The 10,410-nt window shown below is 37.7% G+C and overlaps 1 long non-coding RNA gene across 1 annotated transcript; it reads left to right on the top strand.

Annotated features, from left to right (window-relative positions):
- Positions 1–4,628: 4,628 nt before the first annotated feature.
- Positions 4,629–9,866, top strand: LOC131253543 (uncharacterized). Its single transcript, XR_009175246.1, has 2 exons — positions 4,629–4,788; positions 9,546–9,866. It is a non-coding gene; the product is annotated as an uncharacterized LOC131253543 (long non-coding RNA).
- The last annotated feature ends 544 nt before the right edge of the window (positions 9,867–10,410 follow it).

The following is a 10,410-nucleotide window of genomic DNA, read 5'->3' on the forward strand; positions in this document are numbered from 1 at the left end:
GGAGTATATCCAAACCTCAAATGGACCACGCCACCGGAAACAGTGTGAATTGAACATCTTCCGTTGAAATATTCTTGGGGACAATAGAAGTTTTAGATCAAGCTGATATTTGTGTTTTCCCTTCATCCATGTCTTTCTGATATTATGAACAGGTTGGATGACAAATAAACATCACTGGGGGCCTTAGAAAGTTTTCAACGGTTGAAATCAATACTTCCACTTTTTCCGGTGGTATGGTCCTCTTGTGGTTTATATATGCATCAATTTTGGTTTGAACCCATAAAATGATTTGGAAAAAGCGTGGATAAACCACATGCATTTGCGGTGGGCCCAATTGAGTTTACTCAGTACGATAAAAGCGTACTGAGTAACTTAGAACGCAATCCGATTTCGTTTTAGGGGAACGGATTGGCTACTCCCCCTGACACTAGCCCCGTGGCTGGTGGTTGGTGCTCTGTGGGCCTCACCATGATGTACGTGTTTCATCCATTCCGTTAATCCATTTTTATAGATCATTTTATGGCTTTATACAGAAAATGATAGGGATATAAATCTTAGGTGGGCCACACCACAGGACAAAAATAATGAATGATTATTCACAATTAAAATCCTCCTAAGGCCCACTGTAATGTTTATTTGACATCCAATCTGTTGATTTGGTCATAAAGACCCAGATGAAGGGAAAAAATAAATATCAGCTTGATCCAAAACTTTTATGGCCCCCAAAACGTTTTTAATGGTCAAAATTCATTCAACACTGTTTCCTGTAATGTGGTCCACTTGAGATTGAGATATACTTCATTTTTTTATCATACCATAAAATGATATATAAAAATAGATGGACAGCATGGATGACACACATACATCATGGTGGGCCCCACAGAGCACCGACCACCAGCCAATGGCTGGTGTCAGGGGGAGTAGCCAAATCCGTTCCCTCGTTTTAGGGGATGTGGATTTACTGCTAAAGCCTTTCGCAGGAAGTTCCTGCGCAAGGATGTTGGGTGGGGCCCACCATCATGTTTGTGGGAAATCTACTTCGTTAACTCATTTATATAGCTCATTTTAGAAAAAGATACCAAAAATGAAGTGTATCCAAAACTCAAGTGGGCCACACGAGATGAAACAGTGGGGATTCAGTGAGAACCGTTGAAACATTCTTACGGCCATAAAAAGCTTTGTTTCAGGCTTTTTTTTTTCTTTTGTATTTTCACTCATTCCCAGTGTTAATGACCTTATAAACTGTTTGGATGGCATATAAACATCAAGGTGGAGTCCAAAAGGTTTCAACCGTAGGTATTTGTTTCTCCACTGTTTCCTCTTGTGTGACCCACTTGATTTTTGGATCCAACTCATTTTTAGTCTCTTGTCCTAAAATGATCTCTAAAAAGGGATTAACGGAGTAGATTTTCCAAACACATGGTGTTGGGCCCCACCCAGCATCCTTGCACAGGATGTTAAGGGCTTTAGCAGGAAATCCGCGCCCCGTTAAAAAGTGGCGACCAGCCAATGGCTGGTGGTCGGTGCTCTGTGGGCCCCAACATGACGTACGTGTTTCATCCACGCCGTCCATCTATTTTTCCTGAAAATTTTATGGTATAAGACCAAAAATGAGGTATACCCCAATCTCAAATGGACCACATTACAGGAAACAGTGTTGAATGAGCGTGGACCATTAGAAACCTTTTGGGGGCCATAAAAGTTTTGGATCAAGCTGATCTTTGGTTTTTCCCTTCATCTGGTCCTGTATGACCTAATCAACAGATTGGATGTCAAATAAACAGTATAGTGGGCCTTAAGATGGATTTTAATGGTGGATATCCAATCGCCATTGTTTTCATATGGTGTGGTCCACCTTAGGTTTATATCCCTATCATTTTTTTGATCAAGCCCTAAAATGATCGGTAAAAATGGATGAACATAATGGATGAAATACATACATCATGGTGGGGCCCACATAGCACCAAATACTAGCAAAGGGTGGGTGGCAGGGGAGTAGCCAATCTGTTCCCATCCATGCTGGTATTTATGGTGCGGTCCATTTAATCTTTGGAAATGATTCATTTTTGGAATAATTCTCTGAAATGATCTCAAAAAATGGATGAACGATGTGGGTTGATCCCAAATTTTCGGTAAATCCAAAACTCAAGTGGACCATGCCACACGAAACAATGTGGAATAATGATTTCCACCATTGATACCTTCCTTGGGCCCACAGTAACGTTTATTTGCCATCCAACCTATTCATAATATCAAATATATATGAATGAAGAGAAAACACAAACATCAGCTTGATCTAAAACTTCTATGGCCTCCAAGAATTTTTCAATGGTAGAGGTTCAATCACACTATTTCCTGTGGTGTGGTCCACTTGAGCTTTGGATATGCTTCCTTTTTGTTCTTTAGACCTCAAATTATCTGTTAACGTGGATAAACGGAATGGATAAAATAAATAAATAACGGTGGACCCCACAAAGTTTACTTTGGTAAAGGTAATGATTAACTCACCTAAATGTAGAGGGGTTTCCTTAAAACATTCATAATCATATATTGGGCTTGCCTTAATGTGATTCACATATCCAATCCACTCATTATGTGTGTCCCACTTGGATGAGGGGTTAGACCAAGTTTTAGCCGCATCCAAAACTCATGTGGGCCCCACCAAGTGCTTTATATTTTTTTATGATGTCTTGACATGATTTTAGATGGTATGGTCCACCTGAGTTTCGTTTACGGATGATTTTTGAGATATCTCATAACCTAAAGGGGACACATTAAATGCACGGTGTTGATGTTCGACACACATCATGATGGGGCCCACAAAACTTATTAACATCAATTCGTAGGTTCTCGCGAGGTCAATAAGTTGGGTCACAATTTTGACAATAATATTTAGCTCATTTTATATGTATAGTCCATTCACTCTATTTTATTGATCAATACCCTCAATTTGACTAGTTACTCGCCCCAATCAGGCTAGCTACATGTGAGAAAGGTATTGGGAATACAAGATTGATCAACAATTTGAGTGAAATTTGATTTAAACATATGAAGTTATTTACTCTTCAATCTGGACTAATTCGATTGTCCAAAAACGGTTAAATGTTCAATTAGTGGATGTGCCTAATAATTTATTAAAAAATATATTTTTTTCACAGATAAATATCAATTTCCATTTAAAAATTACATTTTTTTTCATTTTTTTTTTACTCTTAATTTTTCTTTGAAAACTTTTAACAAAATATCATTTTTATTATAAAATATTTCAAAAAATAAATTAAAATACAAATTCTGAATTTTTATTTTCAAAATATCTTAAAGTTTCACAATTTTTAATTTTTTTTTCCCAAAAATTCCAAAATGCCAATTTTTTTCTTCAAAAGCATCATGCTGTTTTCAATTTTTCAAAATTTCTTTTTTAAAATTAATTATATATATATATATATATATATTCAAAATCTTAGTGTTTTTCAAAATAACTTTTTCTTTTAATTTTGAATTTTGAACATTTTCAATTATTTTTCAAAATCACAAAATTTTTCAACTTATTTATTTTTCATTTTAAAATGTTTGTTTTTTGATAAAGTATCGACTTTTTAATATAATTTTATTTTAAAAAATTTTAATTCCTTTTCAGTTCTCCATTTTTTTAAAAGCATTTTATTCGAACTTGTCAATTTTTATTGAACTTCACAAATTTTTATTTTTTATTTTTTTAATTTTCAAATTTCAAACTCTCATTTTCTTTTTTAAAATATTTTTATTTTTCAAAATTGTGAAAATTTTCACATTTTTTAAAATATTCTTAATTTTCTTTTTCAGGATATTATTTTTTCTCAAAATCAAATGCTTTTTTTTTTTTTTTTTTTTCAAATTTATTAACTTTATTAAATATTCTTTTTTGTTCCCACAGATTTTTATTAAATCAAGATTTTTATTTTTTCAAAATCTAATTTTTTTCTCATACATTGTTAAATTTTTTAAACTTCTCAATATTCTTTTTCATGTGATATTACAAATCATTTAAATATTAGTTTTAAATTAAAAAATAAAAATAAAAATTCCACTCATTTGATATAAAAACAATATATTTTCTTTTCACATTCAATCAATTGTTAAAAATTAATCTTAGATACAAATATGTACAATTAAACCACTGAAATTATATTAAAAAATAATTATTAGACTACCAAAAAACTTAATTTTCCAACATATTCTTAAAAAAAATGAAAAAAAAAATAGTCAAGGCAAAAGTCCTTTTACGACGGATCTGATCCGTCACAAAATCAACTGAAAAGTGCTCCATTTGATGTTTTGGGCGGGAATTTGCTATTGTTCATTTTCCGTCGCCAAATCAAAATTTGTGATGGATTTCGTCTGTCGCCTGGTTACGACAGACAAAAATCCGTCCCAAATACGTCGTGAATCAGATTTTAGCGACGGATTTCTGTCCGTCGCTAAATTCTGCCACGTTCGGACTACGGATATTCGAGAAAGAAGAGCTTAGTGATGGACGTTTTCTGTTAGCGACAGATTAAATCCGTCGTTAAACCAAAAGATTTTGGCAACGGACGATTTGTCCGTCACAAAAATACGTCGCAAATTGGCCATTTTGGCGTAGTGACGATACTTCAAGTTTCATTGGCAAAAAGAATGCTGATCCCAATGCGGGCTCCTTGAGAGGCTTTGATGTGAACGACACCATCAAATCTCAAGTTGAGCGCGTGTCCAAATGTGGTGTCTTGTGCAGACATCGTGACTATTGCTTCTCGTGATTCAGTTGTTGCGGTAAAGAAGCCATTTTTCTCATAACTATAACTACTCCATAGTTCATTTTTACTTTCCCTTTCATATTCATAGTACACACAACTGCATACATGTGGTGGGAAAACTGTGTTGAGATTATCTAACAACAAGGAAAAGCATATGCCTAAGCATTAATTTACAAATGATCTTTAAACTAGAAGGGGCTACCCACTAAGGCATCTGCCACTACATTAGCTTTCTTGAAATATGCTGAATATTGATGTAAAGTGGGTTGTGGACACTTTCATGACAAAGATGGACCAGAGAAGGCCTGATAGCTAGGAGGCGGAAGTGATTAGGACCGTTAGAACCTTAAGGGTCTGTTTGGGCAGGTGTATTAGGCCGTATTAAAGTGGATGGAATTGGAAAAGATGTAATAAATACATGTGTAAAGTATTGTCGGTGAATTGAGATTATTCACATTTTCTAACGTCTTTGGAATTGAAATGAGTATATCTACTCCCACCGAATTGAACTCGAATCATGGGATTGCAAATGTATAAATCATTTCTATATATTTTTTGTGTCGCCATCGAGGTGGGCCCCATTTGGACAATCTGACCTGTTCACCGCGTAGTTCAACTCGAACGGGTCTTATGGACCCTGACTTTGACTGGTTTGGATGATCAAAGACCCCACAGAGTCTTGGAAGGTTTCAACAATAGTTCATTTCCCTCCATGCGGCCACTTGAAACTCGGATTTGCCTCATTTTTCGGCCCATGGCCTAAAATGATATAGAGAAACTGGTGTATGTTGTGGATATATCATATACATCAAGGCGGGGTCACGAGTGGGACACCACACCCCACCCCACCTCAGTACATGAGTGAGTCTTCCCAACCCACCATCACCTATAGTGTGGTCACTGATGGTTGGATCAGCTTGATTTTTTGACCTAGTGGTCAAAATAACCTAATTAAAGAGGTGGATGGTGTGTATCTAACAGCTACCTCATTATGGGTCCTATAAGTAGAAACCCACTCTAAAATTCTATACATGCGAGTGTGAGGTAGGAGTTTTCTAGTCCCCATGGCCCACCTAGGATGATGGTAGACTTCGTTTTTGGGTTTTAAGGCTAAAACGTAATGGAAAATCGGATGGATAACTTAGATGAAACATACACATCAAGTTGGGACCTACGTGTGGAGGCCCCACCGTTCCCCTACAACTCGTGGAGTAGGATTCAGAGAATCAACGAGGGATGGCAAAACCTGCCCATAGCCACGGTGTTTGGGCAGCAAACCAAAATCATTTTCATCCTCCATTCCAAACATGCCAACAAGATGTATTAGATGAGATTATGAATACCAGCCCATCAATACTACCTAATGCACCTGGCCAAATAGGCCCTAAAACAATCATATCTCATAAACCAGAAGGAGTTTATCGTCAGTAAATTTATTTTCAAATTTATTAAAAATTATTTCTTTTTTATCTGTCGTGGGTTCAAAAAAAACTTTGTGAGGAATTCAGAGTGATGCATGGATTTGGAGTAGCTATCCCAAATACCATGATCGACCTGATCACGTCATTCCCTGGGTCTAATATTCATGCTTACAGCTTTTGGAGAAAGACCCTGGGCTGCTGGTCAGCCAACCAGCCCCCATGCTCTGTTGATTGTCCTTGCCATCACGCAGGCATCAACATCAATCTCTAGGTACCTGCTCTGTGGCTAGTTTTAAACCACGTAAAATTGTACGTATGGCTGCGGGCTAAGAAAACAAGTCACGATTTATTAGATGTCTATCCTTACTAGGATGTTTGAAAATGGTAAAAATTATACTTCTTGATCTTTTACCTGAAAATTAGGGCTGTGCATCGAGCCGAGTCAAGTCGAGGTGGGCCAAGCTTGGCTTGGCTTGTCCGTGCTCTTCTCGAGTTCGAGCCCGAGCTCGAGCTCGGCCTCGAGCTTACTATTGAAGCTTGGCTTGTTTGCCAAAACTTTCGAGTCGAGGTCGAGGCGAGCTAATGGATCGAGTCAAAGCGTGCTTACCTCGAGTCGAGTCAAGCTTGCTCCCAACCTGACCTAACCCGCAACCCGCACCTGACTTAACCCATCAGCCCGACCCAACCGACCTAACCCCCAAATCAAATATTTAATTAATAATATGCACACACACATACTCACATATATATTTATATAATATTAGATAAAACCATAGATCGTACTTTGTTGTTGATACTGAGAGAGAGAGAGAGAGAGAGAGAGAGAGAGCTCAAGTGAGTGTAGACCGTACGGTTGAGACAAACCGGGTAGACGTTGAGTCAAGCTTAGGCAAGTGACCGAGTGGGGAGAGAGAGAGAGAGAGAGAGAGAGAGAGAGGGAAGCTCGAGCGTGGCGGGTTAGGTAAGGAAAGGAAACGGTATAAGAGAGACGGACGGGTACAATAGGGTTTATGTTTTAATTTTTTTAATTTTTAAATATAATATAATATACATTAATATATAATAATAATAATAATAATAATAATATATTTGAGTCGAGGCGAGCTCAAGCTTTGAGCCAAGTCGAGTTCGAGTTCGAGTCGAGTCAAACCCCACTATGTTTAAACTTGGCTTGTTTTCAAAACGAGTTGGGTCATATAAAGCTTGGCTCGCCTTGATTCGTCGTTCGAGTCGAGTCAAGTCGAGCTAAATCGAGCCAAGCCGAGAGAGCTTTTCGAGCTAGCTTGGCTCGTGTACAGCCCTACTGAAAATTAGGCCATCATGACATACTAATAACCAAATGGACGGCTACGTGCAGGGAGTCAACAAAACTACCATGTGTACATTTACAAGAGGTCCGTTCTTATTCGAGCCCTTGTAGAAAAAGAAGCTTATTCTGTAAGTGTTATACATAGTCTCACAAACGTGGCATCCAACCTGTTTAGAAGGGTTGCTCCACCATGAAATTTGGTGATGCAGAGCGGGTCCTTGATACTTTCATAGTAAAGATGGAACAGAGAAGGCCCGAACGGAGGTAGAAATGATTAGGTCTATCGGAACCCTAAAACAGATGTATCTCGCAAATCTAAATGAGTTATTGGAGTATAATATATGATTTTAGAGTGGGAGTAGCTACTTTAGCCAACCAACCCTTCTACATGTTGTATTTTATTTCAAAATAAATATTAAAATTTGATTTTCAAATTTTTCGGTTTCCCTCCACATTTAAAATTTTGGTACTCTTGGATTGTGAGTTTTATCAGAGATCAGATTTTCCAAAGAAAATCTTCTTATATATAAGATAAGCCTTTTGCTTTGGGGCTTGAGCCCCATTCAGGTGCATGTGAATTTGGTCGTATGCGGGGGCTATTCCAATAGCTCTAATATATGCCATTGATCACACACGCGTGCGCTAAGCCGAGTCCAAGTCCATGTCTGTGGGCATTGGCGGGTGCGGGTGCAAGTGTACTCACAATGGTGTGTGTATGGGTACTCGCAGGACTTTATTTGCGAGAGTGTACTTGTACTTGCGCCTTTTCGTTTTAAACCAGAGAGATTTTGCTGAGTTTGTTGCTGAGTCTACTTAGCACTTTTGGGTTAAACTGCAAGTGGTCCAAGCTCGCGTACAGTGAGTGCACCGCTGCGACCAGGTCATAGTCGTTGTATCCTGGAGGTCGATTGTTCTGGAAACCTGTTGCACTTGGGATGCTGTCCAAGGGGAGTAAATTCGATTCCAAGCCGAGTGACTTACGTCATGCCTTGACTCAGTTCAATAAGCTTTCTTTCTTAGATTTTATTTTGTTTTTTGGTTCTCGATTTTTAATAATCTATTTAATTCAACCAAATATTCCAACACTACGTTGGGTTGCCCATGCCGGATTTGCGAGGTTCCATTAGATTGACGGTTGAAATTCTATTTTATTTTTATTTTTACTAAAATTTTAGTTCGATCATAACTTTTGATTCGTTGAGTTTTAGGAGTTGTGCCCAACATAAAAAGGGCTTAGAAAATTTAGGAGAATGACGTAATTAGGCCAAATTGTACACCTACTATTTTTGGCCAAAAACAATGAAGTTTAGTAGAAATCATGACTGTCTATAAATAATAAGATTAAGGTTACTATTTATAATAAGTTACATTTTTTAGGGAGTTTGAGTTGGAGTTTGGTTATGAAATTTCTTCCTAGGTTTGATATCACTATTTAAAGATTATAAATTCAATTTTATCATCAATCAATTTATTTTCAAATTTATTGAAATTTATTTTTAATTTTCTATTTTTCCTTGTGGATTTGAGAAATCTAGAAGTCTAGAGAAGCTCCGTAGATTCAATGTAATTATCCCGGCCCTACGGAAAATGGTGATCAACCTCATCATGTCGTTCCCTGCGTCAATTGGACACCCCAAAGGTAGGCTGATCCATCAGGTTAGCCACCATGTGAATTTAGAGTGTTGATATTTTTTAATGGTTGTCCATAAATCTGATGGATTGGAATGGCCTGTTTCTTGAGGCGTACAACTTTCAGGGAGAGGAGATCTTTCTCAGCAGGTTGGATGCAAAACAGACATCCTAGCACGTAGCACCTGTAAAATAAGCTTATTACACATGGACATGCAATGAACCCATCTCATTACAGACACAGGGTAAACATGTACATTAATCGACACCGTCCAAATTATCAGCCCAACTATGTATGGACCACATGCAAAAAAATCACACTAATTGGACAATCATCAAAATAATCATGGTAAGCCTCACCACCACCACCACCACCACCACTCATTTATATTTACGTTGATTTTGGATTTTCAGCTGGGTGGGCCATCATGGACGGTGCCATTAGGGAGAAGAAGAGATTCGACCACAGCGAGTTTAAGTACTGCCAATAGTGATCTCCCTGGGCCTGCTTCAAGCTTGAGTAACCTAATATCTGCCTTCGCAAAAAAGGGCCTCAATACTAAGGAAATGGTGGTCCTTTCTGGTACGTTTAACAGCTAATCTCGTTATTAATTTTTCTTAATTAATACGTCCAGGGGCATTTTCGTCATTTCAAATATAACTCTTCATTTTATGGTAGTGGAAAAAGGAAGGTAATTCGCAGTAGTACACACATATTGTATTTTGTGCGGCCTAGATTCTACATGGTCCCGTCATTAGTGATCGGAGCCGTTCATTTGACTCGCCCAATGTGGATGGTTCAATATGTTCGACAGTGGAATTAGGGCCTGATGTAGAGCGGTTGCGGACACTTTTAGGGCCAAGATACACCAGAGAAGGCCCAATTGGAGGCGGAGGCGATTAGAATTGTCAGAACCTTAAAACTGTCATATCTCGCAAACCGGAATGAGTTTTTCGACATATCATATATGATTTTAGGTAGGAGAAGCTACTTTAGCCAACCAACCCCACTATGCTGGGTTGCTCATGCCGGATTTGCGAGATTCCATCAGAATGATGGTCAAAAGTCTATTTTATTTCCGTTTTTATTACAAATAGTGAGTTGTAATTTGATCATAACTTTTGATTCTTTTAGTTCTAGGAGACATGCCCAACATGAAAAGAACTTTAAAAAAACTTAAGAAAATAACATAGTTAGGCCAAATTGATCAATGGTCCCAATGATTGATCCAATCATTCCATGACTATCTCTTCCATAGGACCACCCTAATCTTTCAAG

The sequence above is a fragment of the Magnolia sinica genome, chromosome 8, assembly GCF_029962835.1.
Source record: "Magnolia sinica isolate HGM2019 chromosome 8, MsV1, whole genome shotgun sequence".
In the NCBI taxonomy this organism is placed as follows: domain Eukaryota; kingdom Viridiplantae; phylum Streptophyta; class Magnoliopsida; order Magnoliales; family Magnoliaceae; genus Magnolia; species Magnolia sinica.